This window comes from Pollachius pollachius (assembly GCF_949987615.1).
Source record: "Pollachius pollachius genome assembly, chromosome: 18".
Classification (NCBI taxonomy): Eukaryota; Metazoa; Chordata; class Actinopteri; order Gadiformes; family Gadidae; genus Pollachius; species Pollachius pollachius.
Genome location: NC_136951.1, coordinates 4,349,605 through 4,367,964, shown reverse-complemented (window position 1 = coordinate 4,367,964; position 18,360 = coordinate 4,349,605). Strand labels below are relative to the sequence as shown.

General features: G+C 40.7%; 1 long non-coding RNA gene across 1 annotated transcript; it reads left to right on the top strand.

Annotated features, from left to right (window-relative positions):
• The first annotated feature begins 300 nt into the window (after positions 1-300).
• On the top strand, positions 301-4,063 carry LOC307089656. Its single transcript, XR_013812627.1, has 4 exons — positions 301-381; positions 902-1,936; positions 2,562-2,637; positions 2,785-4,063. It is a non-coding gene; the product is annotated as an uncharacterized lncRNA (long non-coding RNA).
• Positions 4,064-18,360: the final 14,297 nt, after the last annotated feature.

The window sequence follows — 18,360 nt, the reverse complement described above, 5'->3', positions numbered from 1 at the left end:
TATTGGATTATATCTGCATTACTAGGCTGAATAAAAATATTGAATTTAAGGCAATTATCTCACAATTATATTGCTCAGGCATTCTGAAATGTAAGTAATTCCCTCTCAATCATTGGGTATGAGCAACCGAGAAAGGAATTTTATATTATTATTATTATTATTATTATTATTATTATTATTATTATTATTATTATTATTATCATATCAGTAAACGCCAAAACCGACGTGCTGCGTGTCCCTGTGTGAGCGCCTCCCACCGACCCCCTAATCAGCTCCAATCAGACAGCCAGCAGAGTGGAGCCGCCGGCTAACGATCACTGTAGTATCTGAGAGGCAACTGCACCATGGCGCCTCGGGCACGGCCGTGTATTTTCCTGACTTGTGAGTAGTGATCTGTTTAATATTGACTGATTAGTTTGGGGGATCAAAGTTGTGACCGTCCTACTGCTGAAAAGTGTTAAATGTGGTGGTTGAAGTTGAGCGTAGAATCTAATGGACTGCTTCTGTCACCGCCGGTTGTTTCATTATCACCCCTGAAGTATGTTTAGACAGTAGCCTATGTTTTCGGTTTCTGATAATATTACGCTTTTTACAAGTGAAACACTTCTTCATTAGAATATTTTAAAATATGTTTAACTTTCACCCCGTAAACATTTTGGAAGGGCAATGGTATCTGAACTAAGTTTAGAAAACGTGTGTGTGTGTGTGTGTGTGTGTGTGTGTGTGTGTGTGTGTGTGTGTGTGTGTGTGTGTGTGTGTGTGTGTGTGTGTGTGTGTGTGTGTGTGTGTGTGTGTGTGTGTGTGCGCGCATGCGTGCGTGTCACTGTAACTATTTGTCACTTTGGACTGTGTTGTAAAGGTACTCCTTAACAAAGGAATCCATTTCCTTAATGAACTGCAGGTCTGCTGTTCATTGTGGGCACTACCCAACAGAGCGTAACCGTTCCTCCATTACCTACGTCCACCTCATCTCCCTCCACCCTATCCACACCTCCACCCTCCTCCACCTTATCCAACCCTCCATCCCGGACCATGACCGAGGCAGCCCCAGTACACTCCATAGAGAACTTGAAAACCAGCATCACCTCTTCTACTGACGGGACGACCCCGTCCGCTGTCGTGACAACCAGCTCGCCTGCTGCCATAACAACCAGCACAGAATCCACCGTGACAACCAACTCGTCTGCTGCCATAACAACCAGGACAGAATCCCCCGTGACAACTAACTCATCTGCTGCCATAACAACCAGTACAGATGCTGCCGTGACAAGCAGTACAGATGCTGCCGTGACAAGCAGTACAGATGCTGCCGTGACAATCAGTACAGATGCTGCCGTGACAATCAGTACAGATGCTGCCGTGACAACCAGTACAGATGCTGCCGTGACAACCAGGACAGATGCTGCCATAACAACCAGTACAGATGCTGCCGTGACAAACGGTACAGATGCTGCCATAAACAGTACAGATGCTGCCTTGACAACCAGCCCAGATGCTGCTGTGACAACCAGCCCAGATGCTGCTGTGACAACCAGTACAGATGCTGCCGTGACAACCAGTACAGATGCTGCCGTGACAACCAGGACAGATGCTGCCATAACAACCAGTACAGATGCTGCCGTGACAAACGGTACAGATGCTGCCATAAACAGTACAGATGCTGCCTTGACAACCAGCCCAGATGCTGCTGTGACAACCAGCCCAGATGCTGCTGTGACAACCAGTACAGACGCTGCCGTGACAACCAGGGCAGATGCTGCCTTGACAACCAGTACAGATGCTGCCATGACAACCAGCACAGATGCAAGAACCTCCTCATCCATCACATCTCCTCCTCCTACTACTACTACTACTACTACTACTTCTAGCAGCACCTCACAACAAACTACCACACTAATCCAGGGGGAGTCCGACCACTCCAAGGCTCTTAGCCCAGGTCTGAGAGGTTAAATATTATTATGCTAGAGATGGTTAAATGCTCTGCTGCTACAGATGGTTAAATGCTCTGCTGCTACAGATGGTTAAATGCTCTGCTGCTAGAGGTGGTTAAATGCTCTGCTGCTAGAGGTGGTTAAATGCTCTGCTGCTAGAGTTAGGGGTTTGGGTAGAGGAGGAAGGGGTTACATGAGGGGTAGAGTCAGTTAAGAGGTAGGGTAGAGTCAGGTAAGGGGTAACAGTCAGGTAAGTAGTTGGGGTAGCAGTCAGGTAAGGGGTAGGGGTAAGATAAGGGGTTGTTAGAGCTCAGTAAGGGTTAGGGGTTAGGTAAGTGGTTGTTAGGGTCAGGTAAGGGGTAGGCATTAGATAAGGGGTTGCTAGAGCCAGGTAAGGGTTAGCGGTAAGATAAGGGGTTGTTAAAGCCAGCTAAGGGGTAGGGGTTAGGTTAGGATTATGGGTTGAATGTAGGTGTTTTTATCATATTGTCATCGCATGTGATCTAGACACAACATCTAGTGCCCAGGTGAATCTGTGTTGTTTTGTAAATTCATTATATACACCTGGATTTATATACACATACCTAGGTTGTGTCTATCTGACTGTGTCTTTGTCTGTCTGTCTTTCAGGGAGTGTTGCTGTCATCGTATCAGTCTTCATTCTGATCGTCATCATTATTTTTGGAGGAGCCTACCGATACAAAATGTGAGTTGAAATAAGAAATTCCATTGAATCAGAAGTCACCATAAACATCAGGGTCATGTTTCATTCCATTATGTCATAACATGGTCAACAATAGGGAGATATTATTTATCCTCAATAACATCTGCTCTCTCTCCTACTCCTCTCCAGGCGTTCAAACTACGGCCGCTTATTAAACGACGACTACGGCTCACTAGGGACCTTCCACAACCCCATGTACGACCCCTGACCCTTTACTCATCATTCCGACGTACCAGCCCCCTGCCCCACATCCCCGGAGCCCTCAGGACGCCGCGCAGAGGAAACTCTGGAGTGCCGTGTGAAATTTCTGTTGAGCAAGTCACTAGACGATGACCCAAACATTACAAATGAATCTGCAGGGACCGGGTCGTCTCTTGGTTGCACGCAATGTCACCATCCATATATGGCAAGTACTGCTCCATCCCAGTCACATTCTGATTTCTGTCCCGGTGGTCTGGTTAGTTCTGGCCAGGGCCGTTTTTAAAAAATGGTCTCTAATCTCAAATCTCTCTAAATGTTTATGGATCTTTAGGAGTTACCTTGCCTTTTCTGTGCCAGTTTTACTACTTAAAGAAAAGGAAGAGAATCATTTTGTGTTTGTAGGTTAGAGTATTCCAAACAAACAAAATTGTATTTATGTGTGTGAGCTTGTGTGATAGCCTATGCGTGATTGTATCTCCATAAGGTTTTTTCCGGTTGAAGAAAAGAGAACCTGAAACAGAACAACAGTAGCCCCCTCGTAGCGGTCTGGTATTTTATGTTCTCTTCTGTTCCACGGAGGGCTTTGCTTTTAGTATTTAACGTATTCAGTAACCAATAATAACCAATGTTAAATAAGGGTTTACTTCATTGAGCTCAATCATCTTTTTAACTAGTCCTACGTGATTGGACATCATAAACCCAGTATTACTACTGCGGTTAATGAATATGGATCCTTGGTCTGTAAACCTGATGGAACTAAGGGAATGTTCATCACATCTTAATTAAAGCTCATCTGTGGTGAGGTGACTCATCCCAATTGCCCTTGTGCAATAAAGTCATGTGATCCTGGGAGAAGCAGTTCACTGGGTTGTTCACAAGTGATTAAATGTGTTCACGTGTATGTTTACTAGTTCTGGTACAGACACGCCCCCCTCTCTTCCATACATATAGGGCCAAAACCCTCTGTGACATCAGCTATATGGAACTATATATATTACACTGCTTTTATTAACTATGCACTGCTTCTGTCTCTCGTAAACACACATACAAATGTATACACACACACCTTCTGTCTCACACCCTCGCAAACACACAGCATTTTAGTGATCACCTTGTTTTCATGTTCTCTTATTAAGCGATGTCACCTGAGAGGGAGTGCTGCTGAACATCAGCACGACCTCCAGTGTGATACTGCTATCGTACCACAGTTCTTCAGATGTGATTTGTTTGTTTAAATGTATTTGATAATTTATTTGCCTCTGACAACATAAACTGTACCACAATTGGACATGCCTTGTCATGTTTGTCAAATGTTCCTGAATACTAGCTTGATTCATTGTTTAGGACTACATGGTTCGTCCAGCTAGGTTGTATGATGTACATTTATTGGGCAGACCGTGAAATGAGTCTGTCCACAGTTGGCTTGCTGGCATGTGTGATTGCAATAAGTTATCAGCTTCACCAGACAGTGCGTTGCTCCATTGTTTTTAACACCTGAACAGCATAGTGTTGAGGGTGTCTGTGTTTAGTGTGCTATTAGACGCTATATCAGCACTAATGGAATGCCTCTTGTCTAATCAAATGACGGTAACGCTTTATATTATGGTCCTTGTAATAAGCCTTAGTTAATATGTAATAAGACCTTATATGCTTAAAGGGTAATTCCGGTGTAAAATGGATTTGGGATATGTTTTGTATGATAACGAGTTGAAACGTTCGTTTTGGAGCACAAAAAACGCATGTAGACGCTTTCTTCAGTTGGCTGTTTTTAGCCGATTCTATCAAAACGCTATTAACTTGGAACGATGGGGGCACTGGTTATGGTAAAAACTAAATCGCTATTTTAAACCACTTAAAAGGCTAAAAGTATCCCGACACTTCTTTGGTAGTATAATAAGGGTCTTAACATATAAAACGAGGCATTGAGAACTTTGTAAGTGTAGTGTACATTTTATTCACAATACCATCAGTAAATCACCCGTCGACGCCATTTTGTTTTTAAGACTCGATAAGTAGATTGGCGAACAGAGCTTGCGATCTCTGTGTTCGTCATTAATTTGTGTTAATAAGACTATCAATAAGTGTTAATAACATAATAAATGTTTATTTTGACATTATAAGACCTTTATAAGCACTTATAAGGAACTTGTTAACTGATTGCTTAATAACAATGTTTTTTCGATGATTCTTAATAGTTCTTAAACGCATTACAAACCCATTTGAGTCTTACTAACTTACCTATTATGTCATTGTTAAACCTTTCCTAAGCATTCTTTATGCTTATTAAGGTAAATAAGTCCTTTATTAAACTGCTAATTATGCATTTTGCAGGTACGGGATCTAAAGCGGGAACAACGCTTATTACGGTTAATAAGTCCTTTAATACACACTTTATAAGTTAATGAGTACTATATATTATCAAGATTGATAAAAGGTCAAATAAAAAATACATATACCGTAAAATACAATGGCGGTGAAGCACATCCTTTGGAATTATCAATTATTTTCATTTTAAAAACTTCAGAAGGTATTCTTGAAAATCAACATTTAAAAAAAAACGGACGAGACGAATCCGAGTACGGCTTCTCCATGGCCTCAGGTGATGGTTGGGAATTATTCTGGCGGGTCTTTCTTGTTACTGTATAAAGAAACAAATAACTTTGACAACAATAGACAGTTAGCAGACAGGTTACAATAAGCATTAAGCCGTTTAGACATGGATTCATGACACAACTGTTAGAATTAGATACGTTTGGTTACCAGATAGCATAAGCTTAACGTTAGCTCAAATGTAGCACGACAAAGCCTCTACTCTGAAGGAAAGTAATGTAAGCCAAAAAATTCGCTAGCAAACAGCTAGCTAGCTAGAATCAGCTACCGTTACTGTAGCATCATATTCTTAAACTTACCAGAGACTCATCCTCCAGTTCGAACCTCTTCCTCTTATCCATATTTTCTGTGCTTGTTCCTGTCTTTTGTCTGTCAGTTCAGTTGTTGGTCTTGGGTGCTCGTGCCGACGATTCCGACATGTTCTCCAAACGTTCGTCAAACACTTCAACAAGCATGTGCGTCCAGCCGTCATCCACTTGCATAAACATAACTTCCGGTTTTAAACGACCTTCAGAGTAAAAGCCTTTAAACTTTTAAAGGATATATTATATGAGGCACCAAACAGATCACACTCGCTTAAAATGTGCGGATTTATTAACCTTAATAAGCCTAAATGCTTAGTAAGGTTTTAACAATGACATAATAGGTAAGTTAGTAAGACTCAAGAAATGGGTTTGTAATGTTTTTATTCACTAAGAAACTCATAAGACTATTATTAATATTATTAAGCAACCAATAAATAGTTAACACGTTGCTTACAAAAAGTCTTATAATATCACAATAAACATGTTTATTATGTTATTATTAACACTTATAGATAGACTGTTTAACACCAATTAATGTTAGTAAGCATATAATAAGTGTCTTATTACCTATTAACAAAGGCTTATTACAAGGACCTTAATATAAAGCGTTACCCAAATGAAAGAAACTCCCTCTGTGCAGAAAGCACAGAGGGAGTCCACCTACATGCTAGCGGCTACACTCTGGATTCTAGCTGGCTGCTCTCCTCCCAGCTGGGTATATCTGAGGACCTAATATAGGCCTGTCAGAAGTTGAATGCCTCCTAATAGAGGCCTGTCAGAAGTTGAATGCCTCCTTCTCCTAGCCTCCCCACGCCCCTCCCAATACACACTGTCTTCAATATGTGGAAAACATTGAATAACCTAGTACAACACGAAATAACATAACATTTAATCATAGGCCTATATAATAATAATATATTTATTATATTATTATTATTATTATGCCCCTCCCCCATGCCAAACACACACACAATAGGATGAAACAATTATATATATAATAATATGAGGAAAGAAAATATTTATAAAGAATATAATGAACTATTATATCGTATCATGTAATGTTATATAAACAATATATCATAATATAATCCCCTCCATCTCTTCTATGTTGCCTCTCTTTCACCCCTCTCTACATTCAGTTATAAGAGGGCTTGACTACACTGTTATTATCAGGACATGTATTAGTATATGGGCGTGTTTGTGTGACTGTACATGTTTGAGTGTAGAGGGTGTAGGTTTGTGTGTAACAATAACAGTGTTTGCGTGTGTGTGTGTGTGTGTGTGTGTGTGTGTGTGTGTGTGTGTGTGTGTGTTGGTGTGTGTGTCAGCGACAGGCCATGATCTCTGTAATCATGAGGGTTGCCGATGTGCTTGGTAGAATATGACACACAAGCTCTATCTTTATACCATCGTATCATACACTGCAAATAATTACCAGGGTTTCACAATATTTAACTGTAATATTTGACAGTAAATTACTGTGAAATCACTTCACAGGTGATAACTGTGATGTTCACAATATAATACTGTGATTTCAAATTTCACTGTTATTTTCTGTGATATTTGCATTACAAGGATTTCACAACATGTTACTGTACTTTTTCGACAGTAAAATACTGTATTCAGACCATTCCCTGTGAAAACAAAGAAAATTACATTAACGCACTGCATTGTGGGAGGTCCCGCAACTTTTAACTGTCAACCAACAGCAGATATTCTGCCATTTTTGCCGCCAAGTCAAGATAGAGGAGGAAGAAGCTTCACTGATAAGGTAAGTCCCTCTCAGTTTTAGCATTAATAAGTGGTTAATCTTAAATTCAGGCGGTTAAATGTGTTGGCAATTAGTCTGAAAATATAATGTGTACATTTTTTCCATTTTATATGATCATTGAAATGTGTCTAAAGCCTAAAATATGGTATTATTACAAATATTGTTGACCTGATATGGTTGATTTCGTCTGTTAATGACTGGGTTATTTTAGCTCGACTTTTTGATGTGAGGCAGAAGTTATTGGATTGATAGTGTCACATTGGTTAGCTAGCTTGCTAACGTCCTTTCCAGCAGTGTTGTCTGATAAGAAGTATATTGTCAATATTTCCCTTTAACTTAGCAAAAGACAAGTTATGCTTTCATTCATGCAGCTAAATGTGATTTGCAGATAGTCCTGTAAGACTGAAAAAAAACAGGCATTTATACCTAGAACCGCCGCACTGGGACAATTCTACCCGCTCAGGAAAAATAGATATTTTCGAGCAAGTTGCTAGGCAACGGCATTGTTTGGGGTCCGCGATTTGACAACTATACGTGCAGTCATTCATAACCGTTTCTCAATTCGTGTTATTTTCTGTACTGTACTACTTGTGAAACGTCATCAGCAGTAGCCCAAGTACTGTTCCAATTCAAAGTACGCATCAAGTCAAGTACGCGAAAAAAAAACGGAAGTGTTCTTGATGGGTACTTGATCTGGCCGTTTCATCGAGGATGCATCGGAGGTGTCTTGCGTGTACTTCCAACCGTTAAAAATCCCAGGATGCATTTCGCATTCCTATATGTTTTAAAATATCAGTATGTAAGCTATGATAATAGGCTATATAGGAACATTTTTTAAAAATATATGGAAATGGAGACCTATTCTATTCGTTCAAAATATTTACATACTATTATTTTAAAATGAAAGGCTGGTGTTTTGTTTTATATCACTTGTTTATATTGTATAAGTCGCTGATAGAGGAAACCCATGGCAACGGCAACGGGAATCCCGGTCGGATCCGTCATATCGTTTGTGTGTGTGTGTGTGTGTTTCTATTCTCGCTGGTTCGTAATTCTAATATCAATAGCCTACTCTCCAATAATATAATAATAGGCAATATAAGAACATTGAGAAATCTTATACAATCTTTTTCCCGCCACTGACTTTTTATATGTAGGGTAGGCCTACAGCTGGCATGCCGTGTGAATACGCGTATTTCATTTGTATTCATTCAAAATATCAACTTACTATATTAAAACGAAAGAGGCTGGTGTTTTGTTTTATATCATTTGTTTATATTGTTCAGTAGTATATGCCTACATGAGGCCGTAGTACATTTAACAGACGAGCTGAGGTGGTGACGTCAATGCGTCCGCTGCTGTTCCAAGATGGGGAAGGTCCCATGGGCTCTACCGGAAGGGGCGTGACTTCGCCACTCTATAGAGCTCGTAAGTCCGCTCCTTCCGGTATACCCCTCATGGGACCGCTGAGATCGAAAAATATGAATGGGTTTCAATGGCGAGAAAGTAATTATTTTCTGGTCCCCGTCTTTATATTCCCTGGATTACACATATGTTGTTTGTGGATTTAAATGATAATTTTTCATGTCAAGAGTTTGACTGTTTATTGTGCAAATGTTCAGTAAAAGGCTGTAGAGAAAACATAACGGTTTCCACCTCTTTCGATGCTGTTATCCTCCCCTTGGAAAAAAGCCGCTAAGTGGAGCAGAGAGATCGCCATGTCTGTACCAGAGGGGTGGTGACGTTATATCATTCGCGTCGACAGCATCGAAGAGCTGTAGTTCACAAAGTGGCCTCACAAAACTCTCTCCATTGAAACCCATTCATATATTTCGATCTCATAGGTCCCATGGGGACCACCAGAAGGGGCTGACTTACGAACTCTATTGCAGGTGCATACTCCCGTCCTCGGAAGTGTGTACTTGAAGTCCGGACTTGCCAAGTGCGTACTTCCGAGTCCGCAGTTCGCGTACTTGGTATTGAGAAACGGTAGTACAATTGATAAGAGATGAAGATAAATACCTTACAACATTAGAGTTACTAAGTTAAATGAGTGATGGAGTCTGATAGTGGAGAGAGATCATAACTGAGCGCTGTGTTCCAGAACACCGTGGCTCGTCCAGCTCAACTGACAGCTGAGTGCTGTCAGATGAACCTGGCAGATAGATCCTTCGCCTCAAAACATGTAAACGTGTAATAAAGTGAATGAATAATCAATTGAAGCTTACCTAAAAATATGTGAGCCATTGTTGACTCCACTCTTTAACTTCAAAATCAGTGGGACCAGTGGAACGTCTCATGCACCATGTTGAATCTTTGCTACACTATATGAATGTAACATTTACGTCTTACTTTACAGCCGTGTGCAACTGCCGCTGATGTTGAGAGCACAGTGCCATTGCCGAGCACCCCCTGCTTGATTGTCCAAGGTACTGTTGATATCTGGATTTTATATTGATATTTCTAGCTGTAGTAAATGTAACATGTGTTTTTTAAATAAACAAAAGCCGCTACACAATATTTTGACAGAACATGCTGATCAGTGATCTAACCTGTTTTTCCAATAGTGTTGCTTGTCTCGATCTTTTCGATTCAGCATCTTTCAACAGTAGTGCGGGTAGTTGGTGTACAGTCGATGGTTTTGGAGATTACAGATCGCTTTTATGCAGCATTCGAGGGTAGTGTATTGACTTAGATTTGCTCTGGAGCTGTGAACCAAATCTTGGGGACTTAAAAATTGGGAGGGCAAAGAAGGGCTTAATGGTTTGAGTTGCGCAATAGACAATTAATTACATCAGTAACAATGATGCTTAACGGTGTTTTGTGCACCCAACGGAGTCTTCAAGGCAGCGCTGCCTGGTTAAGGTTAGGGTTAGGGCCTTCCAGGCAGTGCTGCCTTGCAGTCTCCGTCAGGGGCACAACACCATCGAGCATCAGTAAGTGGGTAACAATTTGTGAAAACTTTCAAGGTTACTGAAACTTCTGTCCTTGCTCATAGCAACCAACTTCTTTACAATAGCGCTTCATGTGTGTTCTCTGTTCTTTTCAGGTGACATGATGAAGTCAACCGCATGGATGCTCAGCATTGAACAGAAGGTTGTGGTGGGACCACACCACTCCTTTAGCAACGGAATAGCTGCAATTTTTGCAAGCTATTATTGCTTCAACCTGTACTATCCTGAGGAGGGCTCCTCCACTTTGGAGTTTATCCAAAGGTATTTAACTCTCAAATGAACATTGCAGGGTTTCCCACAGTGCTTTCTAGTTAAAGGTGAAGTAAGCGTAAAGGTCAGTTTAGCTAACCTCCTGACACTGAATGCAGTTAGCTGTCTCCTCCCTCGTCCCTACGTCACCACATTAATGCACTGCGGTCTTCAAGCAGCGAGTTATCTAGCATCATCTCAGATCCATAAGTGTGATAAAACATGATAAAAACCATCAAAACAGGCATTGGGAAGGTTTAGGAACATTAACCCATCTGTCGCTCTGCACGTGCACCGTCAGTGAGACGTGCCGGTTTGTAGCGTTCTGTCTTCTGATTGGATATCAGTTGTGGGATCCCCGAAAAGTTTATTTGCCGATTATATTGCAGAGCGGGTGACTGAGAGATCGGAGTTATGAAACGCGCACACTATATAAGTGATCACTGTATGAATATAGAGCGATTTAACACGTATATTAACATAAATAAATCGCTTACTTCATCTTTAAGGCTACAGTTGAACCAAAAAATGTAAATTTACTTGTACATTGCACTTATTCAAGGTACTTAATTGTGTAGCATCTACAGTAGCTGCTATCGCCGCTTTACACGGGGAATGGGTTAGCCTAGCGATTGTAATACTTGCAATTGGTTCTATGAACGTCTTTACTGTACCGACAGCGATATATTGTTTCACTTCTTATGACAAATGTACTTATTGTAACAAATGCACTTATTGTAAGTCGCTTTGGATAAAAGCGTCTGCTAAATGCCCTAAATGTAAATGTAAATGTACTTTAAAAATGGTCTTTCATCTCTGTGATGAACAGCAGCCTCTAGTGGTTGATAGAGATGGGCGATATGGCCTAAAATCCATATTGCGATATACATTGCAGCCTCTTGCGATAACGATATATATCACGATATAAAATCATAAAATAACCGTTTCAGAACAGGTTACATAGACCCTAAGGAAAGCCAAACTGCTAAATGTATTTTAAAAAAAGAGAAATATAGTATGTCATTTCAAGAACATTTATTGTGACACTGTACTGTAATCATACAACATAATGTTGCAGATAAATAAAATTAGTATTGGGTTTCTTTCCTTTAGTGCAAACCATTCTAAAAGGCACTACACTTAGTTTAAGTCCTTGGTTCTTAAATGCTACCCAAGATGCAGAGAACATGAAAAACGGGTGTCTTTGTAGATAAGGAACAGACACTGTACTGACAATTAGGGATGGGCATGATTAATTGATGATCGATCATTGATTGTTAAGATTTTTGGCGATTACGTGATATTTTTAACCATCAAAAGGAGGTTGACCCAACCGGAGAGGTGGTCTCGGAGACGTTGCTCAACATGGAGCAAAGAGGAGACGGAACGTCTTTTGGGTATTTGGGTCCGATATCCAAAGACATTCCGTCTCCTCTTTGCTCCATGTTGAGCCACCACCCGACGGTCCGACAAAACGCAAGTAAAAAGTATGCTGGAAAACATAACTTAAAAATGCCGATGCATTTAACACATTCCGAGTCAGGATAAGGGAGAAGGAGTTGGACCAGTCCGCAGATCAATGTATATCACGCTGGATATCCGTGATTGTTGACTTTCATCGGTGCTTCCCCCCCCCCCCCCCTTTTTCTTTAACGCTTTACAACGCCCCAGACCATTTTGTCCAATGATTTAACCCATTCAGACCGGATCACGCATCTGTGCGTGTTTACCTTTAAGACCGGATTGCGCATCAATGCGTGTTTACCATTAACCCATTTGTACCGGCTGCGCGGAGCAACATTGTATCTTCTAGATACAATGTTGCGCCGCACAGCAGCCGGTACAAATGGGTTAACGTTCTTTCCACACATGCAGGTTTGTTGACGAATTCTGGCACTGTTGCGAAAATTGCAATGTGAAACGAATTGCACCAAACCAAAAATTAAACATTGTATTTTGCGTCATCAACATGCATTATCGCGATAGAGCGATAGAATTACAATCTCTATCGTAGGCCATTTCTTTATCGTTTATATCGTATAACGTTTATATCGCGCATTACTAGTGGTTGATAATATCACGGTTTGCGACTTCTTTGGTGTAAGGTATACTGCATCTGTAATTCACTGTAAATTTACAGTGTTTTTATTTTACAGTGTACATATAGCTAATAGATAACTCGGTCGTAGCTAGCTCAGATAACTACCTAATGTACCATATCAACGAGTGTCAATCATAGCTAGGTACAGCTTAGTTGTAGACGCACACACACATACGCAGTGAGAGAATGTGTGTCTAGCATGATAAACCCACTGTAAAAAAAAAACAATCCACTGTACATATTTTCACAGTAATTTACAGTAAATAGTTCACAGTAATTAGTTCTATTTTCACAGTAATTTACAGCAGATAAATCACAGCAAATTACAATAAAAATACAACTGCATACTGTTTCTTCAAAGTTGTCATACCCATTAAAATACTGTGATTTAGCAATATATAGCTGTGTTATTACAGTACCTTGCGGTACATAAATTACACTAAATGGCTGTATTTTTACATTTTTACTGTGAAAGTAATGCAATTAGGTAGCCAGTAATTTACTGTAACTTCACAGTTGTCTTTCCCATGGAATTACTGTGATATAGGGATATCCTGCATGCAATATACTGTAACTTCACAAACATGCATCCAAAGTAAAAGGAAAACAAAGAAAACATGCAATTTGTTCAATTCAACATTTAATTAAACAATGAATCAACATTAATACATTTAACTTGCCTGCACTTTTAAACCATAAGAACCCAAACCCATTTCTACTTATAGGAAAAATTAGGGATATAACACAGACTAAGGCCCTGTTTACACAAAAAAACGGTATAATTTACATGACAACAGAAAACGCAGGCTTGAAACCGCAAACTTTTGAAACCACCTCCCAGGGAGGGATCTTTGGAAAGCACAACTGTTTTGGTATCTTTTAAACTGGTGAAAACGGTTTCTCTGGTAACGCTGACGTCACGGCACATTTCACTCTACATTGAAATCCATTCAAAGTCCAATATCTTCCTCAAGAGTGTGCTCACTTGTGGGTTCACCAACCCGCACTTTTTCTTGGCTTTGGAGCCCCTCTCTGGATTGATGCTCAAGAAGCACCTGTAAATGAACCAAGAAAACAACTTTCAGTTTTACATAGATTTAAATATTGCATAATTTTTTCCAAGACAGATGCAGTATACCTTACACCAAAGAAGTCACAGGCACAGTGACATTATCAACCACTAGAGGCTGCTGTTCATCACAGAGATAAAAGACCATTTTTAAAGTAAATTTACATTTTTTGGTTCAACTGTAGTTATTTAAAAAACACATGGTACATTTATTACAGCTAGAAATATCAATATAAAATCCAGCTACCAACAGTACCTTGGACAGTCAAGCAGGGGGTGCTCGGCAATGACACTGTGCTCTCAACATCAGCGGCAGTTGCACACGGCTGCAAGGCGTAAATGTTACATTCATATAGTGTAGCAAAGATTCAACATGGTGCATGAGACGTTCCACTGGTCCCACTGATTTTGAAGTTAAAGAGTGGAGTCAACAATGGCACACTTATTTTTAGGTAAGCTTCAATTGATTATTCATTCACTTTATTACACGTTTACATGTTTTGAGGCGAAGGATCTATCTGCCCGGCTCATCTGACAGCACTCAGCTGTCAGTTGAGCTGGACGAGCCACGGTGTTCTGGAACACAGCGCTCAGTTATGATCTCTCTCCACTATCAGACTCCATCACTCATTTAACTTAGGAACTCTAATGTTGTAAGGTATTTATCTTCATCTCTTATCAATTGTACTACCGTTTCTCAATACCAAGTACGCGAACTGCGGACTCGGAAGTACGCACTTGGCAAGTCCGGACTTCAAGTACACACTTCCGAGGATGGGAGTATGCACCTGCAATAGAGTTCGTAAGTCAGCCCCTTCTGGTGGTCCCCATGGGACCTATGAGATCGAAATATATGAATGGGTTTCAATGGAGAGAGTTTTGTGAGGCCACTTTGTGAACTACAGCTCTTCGATGCTGTCGACGCGAATGATATAACATCACCACCACTCTGGTACAGACATGGCAATCTCTCTGCTCCACTTAGCGGCTTTTTTCCAAGGGGAGGATAACAGCATCGAAAGAGGTGAAAACCATTATGTTTTCTCTACAGCCTTTTACTGAACATTTGCACAATAAACGGTCAAACTCTTGACATGAAAAAATTATCATTTAAATCCACAAACAACATATGTGTAATCCAGGGCATATAAAGACGGGGACCAGAAAATAATTACTTTCTCTCCATTGAAACCCATTCATATTTTTCGATCTCAGCGGTCCCATGAGGGGTATACCGGAAAGGGTGGATTTACGAGCTCTATAGAGTGGGGAAGTCACGCCTCTTCCGGTAGAGCCCATGGGATCGAAAAATATGGATGGGTTTCATGCCTAGTATAGGAACTCGGAATCCATTGTTATTTACACTTTGTTGCTGCGTTGATGCTGCGTGAAGCACTGCATTAAACACGACCAAAGTTCTACAGTCACATCCAAAAGCCACCTATTATGATGATTGCGATTATGATGAGGATTATGATGACGATGATGACAATCAAGAAGTTTATTATGATGATTCAGTGTTTACTTTGCGGTGACGACACATTATTTGGTTCACAACGGTGCTGCAGCGCGCCGCTTCCTATTGGCGCTAGGGGCGGCAATTGACGCGCGTGAAATGCGCACCGCGGCGCTTCGGAGGTGTCATGCGCTGTTCGACACATGCACACGCATTTGCCCCCCCCCCCCCCCCCCCCACCACTGAAATCATTCCGGCGCCACTGATTGCAATGCACTGCTAAAAATACTGGAAGCTGAAATCGAAAACTGACCGACGCTGAATTGCATTATCTGAAGAAGCAAAGTGCTGAAATACAGGCTGGAAGCTAAACTGTAATACTGTCAAAGCTGGAAGATAGTTGTAGTAGTGGTACTAGCTGTAGTTAGAATGGGTAGCGCAGCCCATTCTGCCGGCGATTTGAATTCGCCCTGCATAAGGGTCTGGACTCTGGAGAAGAGCAATACATTTCTTTCTAGTTTCGATACGTTTTTGCGGGAGCCAATCACCCAGCTGGCTTTTCCCCCTGGCGCGCTATTGGCTGGTTTAACATAAAGACGACAGGGAAGCAGCGGCAAGCAGCCAATTGCGTACAGAGTCATTTGAACTAGGCCCATTGATCACGCCTCTTGCTGAAGAAAATGACAGCAGCTTCCCCAGACCAACGTAGCTTGGTATGGCAATAGCGAGGCTAAGCTATAGTAGTAGTAGTAGATGAAGTAGTAGTAGTGCTGGGTACAATGAGGATGCGCTCTTTTTTCTCTCTTTAGTATGGGGTCAGAACAGTCTCATTAATAATGAATGCGCAGAGAAGGATTCACAAATGTATTGCGGCGAGCAGCACGGGAAGGACGAGACGGGAGCCCAGGTTAAGCGGTTACGCAGCTTTCGTGCCCCATACACTGCACGACTCCGAGAGTTGCCTTTATTGAACACCACCCAACATAACAGAAAGACGACACACCTGACCAACACACACAACACCCTCACTAATGGTCCCAATCACACTACACATCACACAACAATGGAACAACACACAATTAACACACAACCAATGAAAACCCCAAACCCGTTAACCCCACTTAACCGAACAACAACATCAATAAACAAAAATAAGTTTCACAAACACATTTCTGACCCACACACAAATGTGTCTTCTTTTAAATGAATGTAATATAAATCCATAAATATATGAATTAAAACAATATTTGCAATTTTCATCAAAAAATTCTTTGGATGTTGTTACATTTATATACAAACTGTTAAACTTGAATTTACAAGACACTTTTCACTTGTGAACTTGTTTGCATTTGTGTGTGAACTGGTCCGTATGTTGTTTTTTGCTAGGCTGCAGCGTTTCAGTTCCCCTTTATTCTTTCGGCTCTGTTAAACAGCCTTTACTCATGTGATAAATGTGTTGCATCATATATTGAGATGTTAAAATGTGATACTTTGCTTGCCGAAATAACAATACAATCTTTGAGATATTTGAGACTATTAAATCATATTTTGGATTCATGTTTTTTGTAAACCGAAACATATTTGTAAATATGGAAACACCCTGACTGGCAAGGGCGTAGGAACCGGGGGGGACGGAGGGGACGTGTCCCCTCCAATATTGGAGACAGGCGCATCTGTCCCACCTAAAAATTATACCGGGGGAGAAAAATATTTTATTTTATTTTATTTTGAAAGCGCAACACAGCGTCTTGTCACCGCTTCTTATTCTAAAAAACTGGATGATTGAGCTTGCAATTAAAGAATTGATTTGATATTTATGAGTTCAGTACTGCCATTCAAAATGTGTTTTCCTTTACATTTACAAATGTATCTTTTTAGTACAATAACATATATTTGTGAATTTTGACAGTGTAGTTAGTTTATGACATATTTCTGTTCAAACCATTAACGGATCTGTCAGGTTTCCGATATGTGTTCCCCCAATGGTAAACTCATTCCTACGCCCCTGCTGACTGGTGTCAGGTTTAATAATTAATAATGAATGAGCAGAGAAGGATTCACAAATTTATTGTGGCGAGCAGCACGGGAAGGACGAGACGGGAGCCCAGGTTAAGCGGTTACGCAGCTCTCGTGCCCCATACACCGCACGACTCCGAGAGTTGCCTTTATTGAACACCAATATAACAGAAAGACGACACACCTGACCAACACACACAACACTCTCACTAATGGTCCCGATCACACTACACATCACACAACAATGAAAACCCCAAACCCGTTAACCCCACTTAACCGAACAACATCAATAAACAAAAATAAGTTTCACAAACACATTTCTGATCCACACACAAATGTGTCTTCTTTTAAATGAATGTAATATAAATCCATAAATATATGAATTAAAACAATATTTGCAATTTTCATCAAAAAATTCTTTGGATGTTGTTACATTTATATACAAACTGTTAAACTTGAATTTACAAGACACTTTTCACTTGTGAACTTGTTTGCATTTGTGTGTGAACTGGTCCGTATGTTGTTTTTTGCTAGGCTGCAGCGTTTCAGTTCCCCTTTATTCTTTCGGCTCTGTTAAACAGCCTTTACTCATGTGATAAATGTGTTGCATCATATATTGAGATGTTAAAATGTGATACTTTGCTTGCCGAAATAACAATACAATCTTTGAGATATTTGAGACTATTAAATCATATTTTGGATTCATGTTTTTTGTAAACGGAAACATATTTGTAAATATTGTGGCAACCCCGGTGGTCTGGGGCTGTGCTCCCCAATAAAGTATGCGCAAGCCTGGTGTCAGGACGAGGGTTTTTATTGGAGGACCGCTGAGGGGAATAAGAAAAATCATAAATCAACTGAGGTTACTTTCGCTATGGGGAAAAGGGGCCTCCGGCCGGGCCCGTCCAGGTGTCCTGCGTGGATGCTGCTCCCGGCGTCCTTCCGCTATTCCTGGGGGAAAGTATTCCATAGG